General features: G+C 35.7%; 1 pseudogene; it reads right to left on the bottom strand.

Annotated features, from left to right (window-relative positions):
* Nucleotides 1–10,234: 10,234 nt before the first annotated feature.
* LOC119543467 lies at nucleotides 10,235–10,577 on the bottom strand (annotated as a pseudogene).
* Nucleotides 10,578–10,884: the final 307 nt, after the last annotated feature.

Genomic DNA, 10,884 nt, shown 5'->3' with positions numbered 1-10,884 from the left:
CTAATCTAATTCTGTCTCTATATATTTATTTATATTTACATTTCAATAAATGAAATCATACAATATGTAGTAGTTTGTGTCTAGTTCTTTCACTTAGCATAATGTTTTTTAAATTATTATATTTTTTTTCATTACAGAAATTGTAGGTTTACAAAAAAGTCATGTAAAAAAAATGCAATGTTCCCATATACCCCCTTGTTGACTCTTTGGATTAGTGTGGTAGTTTTGTTACAATTGATGAAAGAATATTAAAATATTACTGTTAACTATAGTCCATAGACCACATTAGGTATATTTTTCCCGTATATCACCCTATTATTAACATCTTGTTGTAGTCTTGTACATTTGTTATAATTCATGATAGAACATTCTTATATTTATACTATTAACCACAGTCCATCATCCAAAATAGGGTTCACTGTGTTATTCGGTTCCATATTTTGTCTTCTAACATTCCTTCTAGTAACATACAGGACCCAAAATTTCCCATTTAAACCACATTCACATACATAATTTAGGGCTATAAATTATACTCACAATAATGTGATACTATCACCACTATCCATTTCCAAACATTTACAATCAACCTAGATAGAAATTCTGCATAAATTAAGCATCAGCTCCCCACTGTCTACCCTCAATCCAGCTCCTGTTAATCTATATTTTAGATTCTGACTCCATGAGCTTATTTATCATAATCAGTTCATATCAATGGCATCATACAGTATTTGTCCATTTGTGTCTGGCTTATCTAACTCAACATAATATCTCCAAGGTTCATTCAAATTGTCACATGCTTCAGGACTTCATTCCTTCTTATAGTTGAATAATATTCCATCATAGCTCTATACCACATTTTGCCTGTCCATTCATTGGCAATTGCAAATAATGCTGTTATGAACATCGGTGTGCAAATGTCTATTACTGTCTCTGCTTTTAGTTGCTCTGGGTGTATACCAAGTAGCAGGATTGCTGGTTCATAAGGCAATTCCATAGCTAACATCCTGAGGAACTACCAAAATGCCTTACACAGCAGCTACACATTCTACATTCCCCAGCAATAAATGAGTGTTCCCATTTCTCCACATCCTTTCCAACACCTGGGTTTTCTGTTTCTCTAATAGTGGCCGTTCTAGTAGGTGTGAAAACGTATCTCATTGTGGTTTTGATTTGCATTTCCTTAATAGCTAGTGAAGTTGAGCATCTTTTCATGTGTCTTTAAGCCATGTATATTTGTTTCTTCTTGGAAGAAATGTCTATTTAAGCATTTTGCCCATTTCATAATTGGGTTGCTTGTCATTTTATTGTCAAGTTGTAGGATTTCTTTTTATATTCTGGATATTAAACTCTTATCAGATATGTGGTTTTAAGTATATTCTCCCATTGAGTAGTTTGCCTTTTCACTTTCTTGATAAACCCTTTGATACACAAAAGTTTTTAAATTTGAGGAGGTCCCATTTATCTGTTTTTTTCTTTTGTTGCTTGTTATCTGGGCATAACATCTAAGAAACTATTGCTACCACAAGATCTTGAAGATGCTTCCCTACATTTTCTTCTAGGAGTTTTATGGTATAGGTTCCTATATTTAGGTCATCAATACAATTTTAATTAATTTTTGTATAGGGTGTGAGGTAGGGATCCTCTTCCATTCTTTTGCATATCGATATCCAGTTCTCCCAGCATCATTTTGAAGAGACTGTTCTATCCCAGTTGAATGAATTTGGCAGCCTTGTCAAATATCACTTGGCCATAGACGTGAGGGTCTATTTCTGAACTTTCAGTTTGATTCCGTCAGTCAATATATCTGTCTTTATGTCAGTACCATGATATTTTGACCACTATAGCTTTGTAATATGCTATAAAGTCAGAAAGTGTGAGTCTTCTAACTTCATTCTTCTTTTTCAAGATGTTTTTGACTACTCGGGGTCCCTTACCCTTCCAAATAAATTTGATAATTGGCTTTTCCATATCTGCAAAGTAGTCTATGGAATTTTGATTGGGATTGCATTGAATCTGTACCTTAATTGTTTAGAATTTACATTTAACACTATTTAGTCCTCCAGTCCATGAACATGGAATGTCTTTCCATTTAATTAGGTTCTTTGATTTGTTTTAGCAATGTTCTGTAGTTTTCTGTGTATAAGTCCTTTACATCATTGATTAAGTTTATTTCTAGGTATTTGATTCTTTTATTTGCTATTGTAAATGGAATTTTTTCTTGATTTCCTCCTCAGATTACTCATGATTAATGTATAGAAACATTACTGATTTTTTAATGTTGAACTTGTATCACCCCACTTTGCTGAACTTGTTTACTAGTTCTAGTAGCATCATTGTTGATTTTTTGGGACTTTCTGTATATAGGATGATGTCATCTGCAAATAGTGAAAGTTTTTCTTTTTTCCTTTCTGATTTGGATGTCTTTTATTTATTTTTTTCTCTTGCCTACCTGCTCTAGCTAGAGCTTCTAGCACAATGTTGAATAACAGTGGTGACAGTGGGCATCATTTTCTTGATCTAGATCTTAGAGAAAAAGCTTTCTGTCTTCTACAATTTAGTATGATGTTAGATGTGGGTTTTTCATATATGCCTTTATCATGTTGAGGAAGTTCCTTTAATTCCATCCTGGATTTTGTCAAATGTCTTTTACGTGTCAGTCAACATGAACATGTGGTTTTTCCCTTTAGGTTTGTTGATGTGGTATTTGCATTATTAATTGTTTTTCTTGTGTTGAACCACCCTTGCATCCTGGTATAAAATCTATTTAATCATGGTGTATAATTCTTTTATTGTGCTTGTTTATTTGATTTGCAAGTATTTTGTTGAGGATTTTTGCATCTGTATTCTTTTCTTGTAGTATCTTTGTCTGGTTTTTGTATTAGGATGATGTTGGCTTCCTAGAATGAGTTAGGTAGTGTTCCTTCTTCTTCAATTTTTTTGGAAGAGTTTGAGCAGGATTGGTATTAATCCTTCTTGGAATAATTGGCAAAATTCACCAGTGAAGTCATCAGGTCCTGGACTTGTTTTTTTTTTTTTTTTTTTTGATAGGTTTTTGATGACTTATTCAATCTCTTTACTTGTGCTTCATTTGTTAAGGTATTCTTTTTCTTCTTGAGTCAGTTTGGGTCATTTGTGTGTTTCTAGGAAGTTGTGCATTTCACCTAAGTTGTCTAGTGTGTTGGCATATGGTTGTTCATTGTAACCTCTTAAGATCTTTTCTGTTTCTTCAGGGTCTGTGGTAATGCCTTCCTTCTTGTTTCTGATTTTACTTATTTGAATCTTCTCTCCTTCTGTCTTTGTCAGTCTAGCTAAGGGTTTGTAAATTGTTTTGATCCTTTCAAAGAATCAACTTTTGGTTTTGTTTATGCAGTTTTTTTTTAATTCTCAATTTCATTTATTTCTACTCCAATCTTTTTTCCCCCTTCTGCTTTCTTTGGTATTAGTTTGTTATTCTTTCTCTAGTTCCTCCAGGTGTGCTGTTATCCATTCTGCCAATCTGTGCCTTTTGATTGGGGAGTTTAATCCATTAACATTCAATATTGTTACTGTAAAGCAGTACTTACTTCAACCATTTTATCCTTTGGCTTTTATATGTCATATGCTACTTTTATCTCTCTTTTTACACTTTTACTTATCTTTACCAATAATCTTCATTTCTTCATTCTACTCCAGACCTTTCTCTCCTGTCTTTTCCTTTTAGCCACCAGAACTTCCTTTAGTGTTTCTTGGGACAGGTCTCTTTTTGATGAACTTTCTCAGTTTCTGTTTATCTGTGAATATTTTAAACTCTTCCTCATTTTTCATGTAAAGTTTTGCTGGCATAAAGAATTCTTAGCTGGCAATATTTCTCATTCATTACCTTAAATATATCAAAACACTGCCTTCTCACCTCCATGGTTTTTGATGAAAAATAGGCACTTAAACTTATTGCTATTTTCCTGTATGTAATGAATCCCTTCTCTCTTGCTGCTTTGAGGATTCTCTCTTTATCTTTAGCATTTGACATTATGATTATTATATGTCTTGAAGAAGGTGTATTAGGATTTATTTTGTTTGGAATATTGTGATTCTTGGACATGTGTTTTTATGTCTTTCATAAGACTTGCGAAATTTTCAGACATTATTTCCTCAAATATACTTCCTGGCCATTTTCCCTTCTTTTCTTCTGTGACACCAGTGATGCATATCTTTGCACACTCTGTGCCATCATTCAAATCCCTGAGACCCTACTCATTTTTTTCCATTCTTTTCTGTTTGTTCTTTTGTCTGTGAGATTTCAAGTTTCCTGTCTTCTAATTCACTGATTCTTTTCTTTGCCTATTCAAATCTGCTATTGTATGCCTCTACTGAATTTTTAGTCTCTTCTATTGGGCCTTTCATTCCCATAATTTCTGTTATGTTCCCTTTTATACTTTCATATTCTTCTTTATGTTTACCCACTCTCATCTTAATATTCATTGTCACCTTAGCCATATTTTCCTTCATTTGCTTGAATTGATTTAGGAGATTTGTTTGAACATTATTGATTAGTAGTTTCAAATTCTGCTTCTTCTCTGAAGTTTTAATTTGTTCCTTTGTCTGAGCTTTATTTTCCTGGTTCTTTGTATGGCTTGTAATTTTTTACTGATGCTTATGCATCTGATTACCTTGATGAGTTTAATCTGGATGACAGTTTCTCTCCTACCTAGGTTTCTATTGCTTATTAGCTTTGTGTTAAGTCTCACAATTGCCCATGTTTAGCTCATCAGATATTTTCAGTTCTTTTTCTGATTCTTGTCCTGGAGATGCAGCACAATTTTTCAGAGTGCACTATTTGTACAGTTGTTTCACCACCAGGAGAAAGCATTCTTTCCTCTGTTCTGTTCATTTTTGTGTTGCCTTTATAGTTTTTTTTTTTTTTTTTTTTTTTAACTCTTTCATTGCCAGTAGCTGCTTTTGCCTGGAAGGGAAATTTGGAAGGGAAGTTTGTTTTTGTTTGGTAAAGCTGATGAAATGCAATGTATCAGAAATGGGTTGGCTTTTAACAATGGGGATTTATTAACTTACAATTTACAGTTCTTAGGCTATGAAAATGACCAACTAAGGGCATCAACAGGATGATACCTTCTCTGAAGCCCAGTTACCAATGAGCTTGGGCTCTGTTACATGGGAAGACACATGGCAGCATCTACTGCCAGGTTTTGTTACTTTCAGCTTCTGGCTACTCCATCTCTCAGCTCCTTGGGGTGCTTCTCTGAATTTCATCTCTTAGCTTCTGTGTGAATTTTAGCCTCTTATGCAAAATTCTAGTAAAAGGATGAAGATCTACCTTGAATGAGGTGGGACACATTTCAATTGAAATAACCTAATCAAAAGGTCCTACATATAATAGGCCTGAACCCACACGTATGGATTAAAAGAACATGGCCTTTTCTGGGATACATAACAGCTTCAAGCTATCACAAGGCTCAATCTGGAGAGGACTTTCCCAAGTCCATATTTCCCAGGCACAACAGGGCCAGGGATCCTTAATAGGGACACAGACCAACTCCAAGGAGCCCTTGGAAAAGGTGAGGAAAGACACCAGAAGCTTTTTTGACAACTCCCCAGAGCTTCACTTTCCTGGCCTGCCCAGTAGATTCTGCTTATCAGTGAACTAGTCCCTGCAGCCCTAAGGAGTTTCTGTTTCTATAAACCTCCACCACCTCTGTCCCTGTTGAGGGTGGTGTTGAAATAATAACCATTTCTGCCCCAGTCTGGGGTGGACTGAAACAGCATCCTATAGCTGGGTCCCCTGATCTGAATTTGCTGATCAAAAGCTGTGATTAGTGCTTGACTGTGCTCTCACCCTCACCCCATTTTTGGGGAAGAGGACTTCCACAGCCCTCTCCCTCTGCAGCAGCCAGCCAGGTACTAAACCCTGATGCGGCTTACCTTGAGAGTGGGGGATGGGTGCCGGCAGCCACTGTGGAGTGAGCTACTCATAGATCTTAACCACAGTTTCTCATGCTCTTCCCCTACTTCTTCCGTGGATGCTATATGCTACTCCCCTGGACTCTGGAGCTCCAGAAAATTTGTTTCAGACAGTTAAACAGTTAAAGCCTGTCTACTTGCTGCTTTGGAAGATGTGTGAGTCCTGGAAATCCATACCCTGCCATCTTCCCTGGAAGTTCCTAACACTTTTGTGATTTCATGTATTGTTCTATGATAACTTTATATCAATTAATAAAATTATCATACAGTGAAGATAAATGGTTCAAACATTGTGAGAGATATTGACTAAAATATTTTATAACAGCAATTTAAATGCTCTTTAACTGATTATTAAAATGTATACTAGGATTTATCAAGTGCACAATCTAGAAAAGTATATTTATTACCAAAGCAGTCACACACTTTTTAAATAATCTCTCGTTTACTAAATTGTATGAAAAATGGCCCCATATATTCAGTGTATTAAAATCCAATTTTTATTTACATTACTTAATTTATAGACTCATCAAAATATGTTTACTTAAAAAATCTATTGACATTTACTAGCCTATTTCCAGCAAAATCCTTAGAGCATAGTTAGTTACAACTCAAATCTTTCATTATAAAATAACAATCATCAACATTAACCATCATCTTCATCTTCCACAATTACCTACATATTTATGTGGAGGGAATTTGTCTATTTTCCTTAAAACAGGCTTTCTTTTATTAGACAAGTAGATGATGTCTGCAAAAAAAGTTTTGTCATTTCCATATTAATTGAAAGAAAAGGTGTTTATTCACCAAGGAACTTTAAAGCACAATTACTTTTTAAAAAAAAATGTTGAAATAATTTCAAACTTATAGGACACTTGCAAATCTAATACAAACCACACACAGAGAGCTCCAACATAGCCTCCCCCCGATTCCTGAATCCAGTCATTTTAATGTTTTTCCACCTTTGCCATATTATTTTATCTATCTGCATATCTAGTATCTGCTTTCTGAACATTTGAGAGCAGATTGCATGCATCATAATTCTTGACATTATATTTCCATATACATTTCCTGTGAACTAGGTAGGGTATGTATCACCTTAAATACAGTTATCAAGTTCAAGAAATTTAACCTTAGTATAAAGCAAATGTTCTGTGTTCCAATTTTTTCAATTTATCTTTCTTTTCTCTCTTTTTTAGTTGTGGAAACATACAGACAACATAAATCTTCCCATAACAACCCCTCCCAAGCATGCCATTCAGTGGGATTAATCACACTCACAGCAATGCAGTACCCTCACAACCATTAATAGAAATTCCCTTCACCCAAAACAGAAACTCTACTCTCATATTACATTAAATCCCCATTGCTTCCCCCCCCCCCACCTCTAGCAACCTGTATTCTACTTTCTATCTCTTTGTGTTTGCATTTTCTTTGATATTTTCTTTGCAGTTACCAATCTGGTTTGGTTTGACACCAACATCAGTTCAATAGCATATATAAACTAAGTTCCAATACACCTATGTCCCCCACCTTTATGTGGTTCTTGTCATAAATTACATATTTTTACCTTATGAATTAAAATCATTAGTTTATCATTACATTTTTTGCATTTGCCTCTTTAGATCCTTTAGGAAATAAAAAGTGTAGTTACAAATAAAAAATAGTTCTGACATTAAGACCTATGTCATCATTACCTGCCACTTTTGCTTGGTCTAGAATAAGTTGAATTGAATATCAAAGAATAGATAGAGAACAAAGCCAGGCAACAGGAAAACCCCAGGTAAAAGAGATAAAAAAATCATGAGTCAAACCAGAAAGCATGAAGATATGACTCAAAGTAACAAACTAACACTCCAAATGAGATACAGGAGTTGAAACAACTAATTAAAGATATTCAAACAAATATTCTAAATCAAATCAATGAGTTGAAGGAAAGTTTGGCAAAAGAGATTAAGTATATAAATCATTAATACACTGAGTGGCCATACAGAAAAGCTTGAAAGCCTGAAAACAATGGTAGAACATATGGAAATGAAAGGCACAATAGAAGAGATGAAAAACCAAAGAGATACTTACAACAGCAGATTTGAACAGAAGAAAGCATTAGTGAACTAGAGGACATGACATCTGAAATCCTTCACACAAAAGAACAGATAAGGAAAAGAATGGAAAAATACAAACAGGGTCTCAGAAGTTCCTCATACCCCAAACAGAATAGAACTGAATAGACCTACTCCAAGACACTTACTAATCTGATTGTCAAATATCAAAAACAAAGAATTCTGAAAGCAGCAATAGAAAAGTGATCCATCACATATAAGGGAAGCTTGAAAGAGAAAAACTTCCAACCAATAATTCTATATCTGGAAGAACTGTACTTCAAAAATGAGGGAGAGTTTAAAATATTTTCAGACAGACTGAGAGAGTTTGTGAACAAGAGACTTGTTCTACAAGAAATTTAAAGGGAGTGCTACAGGAAGATAGGTAAAGACAGAAGGAGGTTTGGAAAAGAGTGTAGAAATGAAGATTATCAGTAAGGGTAAAAACATGGGATAAAAATAAGCTATGAAAGATAAAATCCAAAAGACAAAATGATAGAAGTACTGTCTTTACAGTAATAAAAAATACTGCCTTTACACTAATTAAATGTTAATGTATTAAACTCCCCAAAGGACATAGACTGAAAGAATGGATTCATAAATAGGACCCATCTATATGCTGTTTACAAGAGATACACTTTAGACCCAAGAACAAGAAGCCTACTTATAGTTATACCTAAGAGTCCCCTCCAGACTACTTTTGTTGCTCAGATGTAGCCTGTCTCAGCAAATGCTGCAAATGAACTCACTGTCCTCCCCCCTACAGGGACATGACTTCCAAGGGTGTAAGTCTCCCTGGCAATGTGGGACAGGACTCCCAGGGATGAGCCTGGCCCTGACACTGTGGGATTGATAAAGCCTTCTTGACCAAAGGGGGAAAAATGAAACAAAATGAAATTTCAGTGGCTGAGAGATTTCAAATAAAGTTGAGAGGTCTTCTGGAGATTATTTTATGCATTATATAGATATTCCTTCTTAGTTTTTAATATATTAAAATAGCTAGAAGGAGGTACCTAAATCTGTTGAACTGTAATTCAGTAGATTTGATTCTTGATGATGACTATGTAACTATATAGCTTTTATTGTGAGATCGTTTGATTATGACAACCTTGTTACTGGCACTCCCTTTATCCAAGGAATGGGTAGATGAGTAATACAATAATTACAAATATATATTTGTATTACAAATATATACAAATATATAAATTATGGGGGTGTTACGGGGTATTGGATGTTTTTGGTGTTCTTTTTATTTTTTTTCTGTATTTTGGAGTAATGAAAATGTTCTAAAATTGATCGTAGTGATGAATGCATGACTATATGATGATACTGTGAGCAATTTATTGTACACTTTGGATGGACTATATGCTGTGTGAATACATCTCAATAAAACTGCATTAAAAAACTGAAGGGGGAAGTACCCCAAAACCAGTTTTACTTCAAATGGCATGGGCAGCTGTTGTTAATAAAATGTGATCTCTACAGCTAGCTACATGACCAATACCTCAGTCTGAAATTTGTTCACTTGTCAAAGTTTAACTCTATAGAAGGTTGGGCCCACATTCTGGTGGCTCTTCTTTTAGATAATGTTTAGCAGGATATTATGTCTGGTCAAAAAGAACAAAGATCTTGGTGGCAAGTCTGATGTCCTATCCCAAGAGAGATGGTGGCCTCTAATCTCTGCCCACTTGGTCAGCTTGGAGAAGCCAGGGGATCTTTCTTTTGCTACCAAAAGGCTCCCTTCTCATTGTACTGCTGCTATAGCCACCTTACACTACTTTTTTTCAGCCCCACGAGGGCTGGTCAGAAGGTGACATTCTCTCAGGGCCGGGAGCTCTGCAGAGGTAGGGCCAAGGAGCTTCTGGCCAAACAAAGCTGTTTGTGATCTTTGGGTTCTGGGTATGTCTGAAACATCACATTATTGCTTTGTTTCAGGCTGGACAGTGCCAGGCACCTATTGTTTGACTTCTGTTTAAATGAGGGACTTCAAGACCAGACAGTGACAGCATGGTTCTATTCACTTTATTGCATAAAGGAGTTACACTAGTCCAAGTTATAAGTGGAGCCCAAATGGTTGCATTATATAAGCTGTGAGGTTTTTAAACTTGTGACAAGGGACAGATGGGAAATTTTCTACTCATTGCAAGGAAATCCTCAGTTAAACTTCAGTGAGCCACAAGCTTTTAAAATCCATGAACCTTCAATTTGTTGTCTTTAGCCAGTTCAATCTCTAAAACAAGGAACTGACATATGTTTTTGCAGGGGTCACCCCATAGCTAAATCATTCTCGATATTCTGAATGCTCAATTATAGTACCATTGCAGGCAAATTTCTTCTTAAATGCCTTCACTAGTTTCTTTTTATCGTAATCATCAGCAATCCCTTGGACAATGGTATGGGTTTCCAGCTGTTTCTCTGTTGAATACTTGTATGGATATAATCCTCAGTCCAAGCAGGAAGCAGGTCATCACCCTTACTTACATCAGCAAAAGGGTCAAAAGAGTGGACATTCTGGATAGCAGACATATCGTAGAATTTCTTTTCCTCAGGGGAAACAGCCTGTGGAAGGCAGTGTGAGAAGGGGAGGGGTTGGAGGGGCAGGATGTCAGGAAGCAATGTGGTTCTAGGGAGAGGCTGTTGAGTCCTCAGCAGCAGCTCAGTGACTGGACATTATTCTTTTAAACTTTTTAATGATCAGCTTTCAAAACGATATATGAAGGAGGGCAGGGCAAGAGGGTGGAGTGGTGAGGTGTGGAATTAAGTTACTCCTCAGGGAAGCTGGTAAATAGCCAGGAACTGTATGGAACAGCTGCTTCAGGAACTTCTGTGACTA

Source organism: Choloepus didactylus, chromosome 8, assembly GCF_015220235.1.
Source record: "Choloepus didactylus isolate mChoDid1 chromosome 8, mChoDid1.pri, whole genome shotgun sequence".
Classification (NCBI taxonomy): domain Eukaryota; kingdom Metazoa; phylum Chordata; class Mammalia; order Pilosa; family Megalonychidae; genus Choloepus; species Choloepus didactylus.
This window is presented reverse-complemented; position numbering and strand designations above follow the sequence as displayed.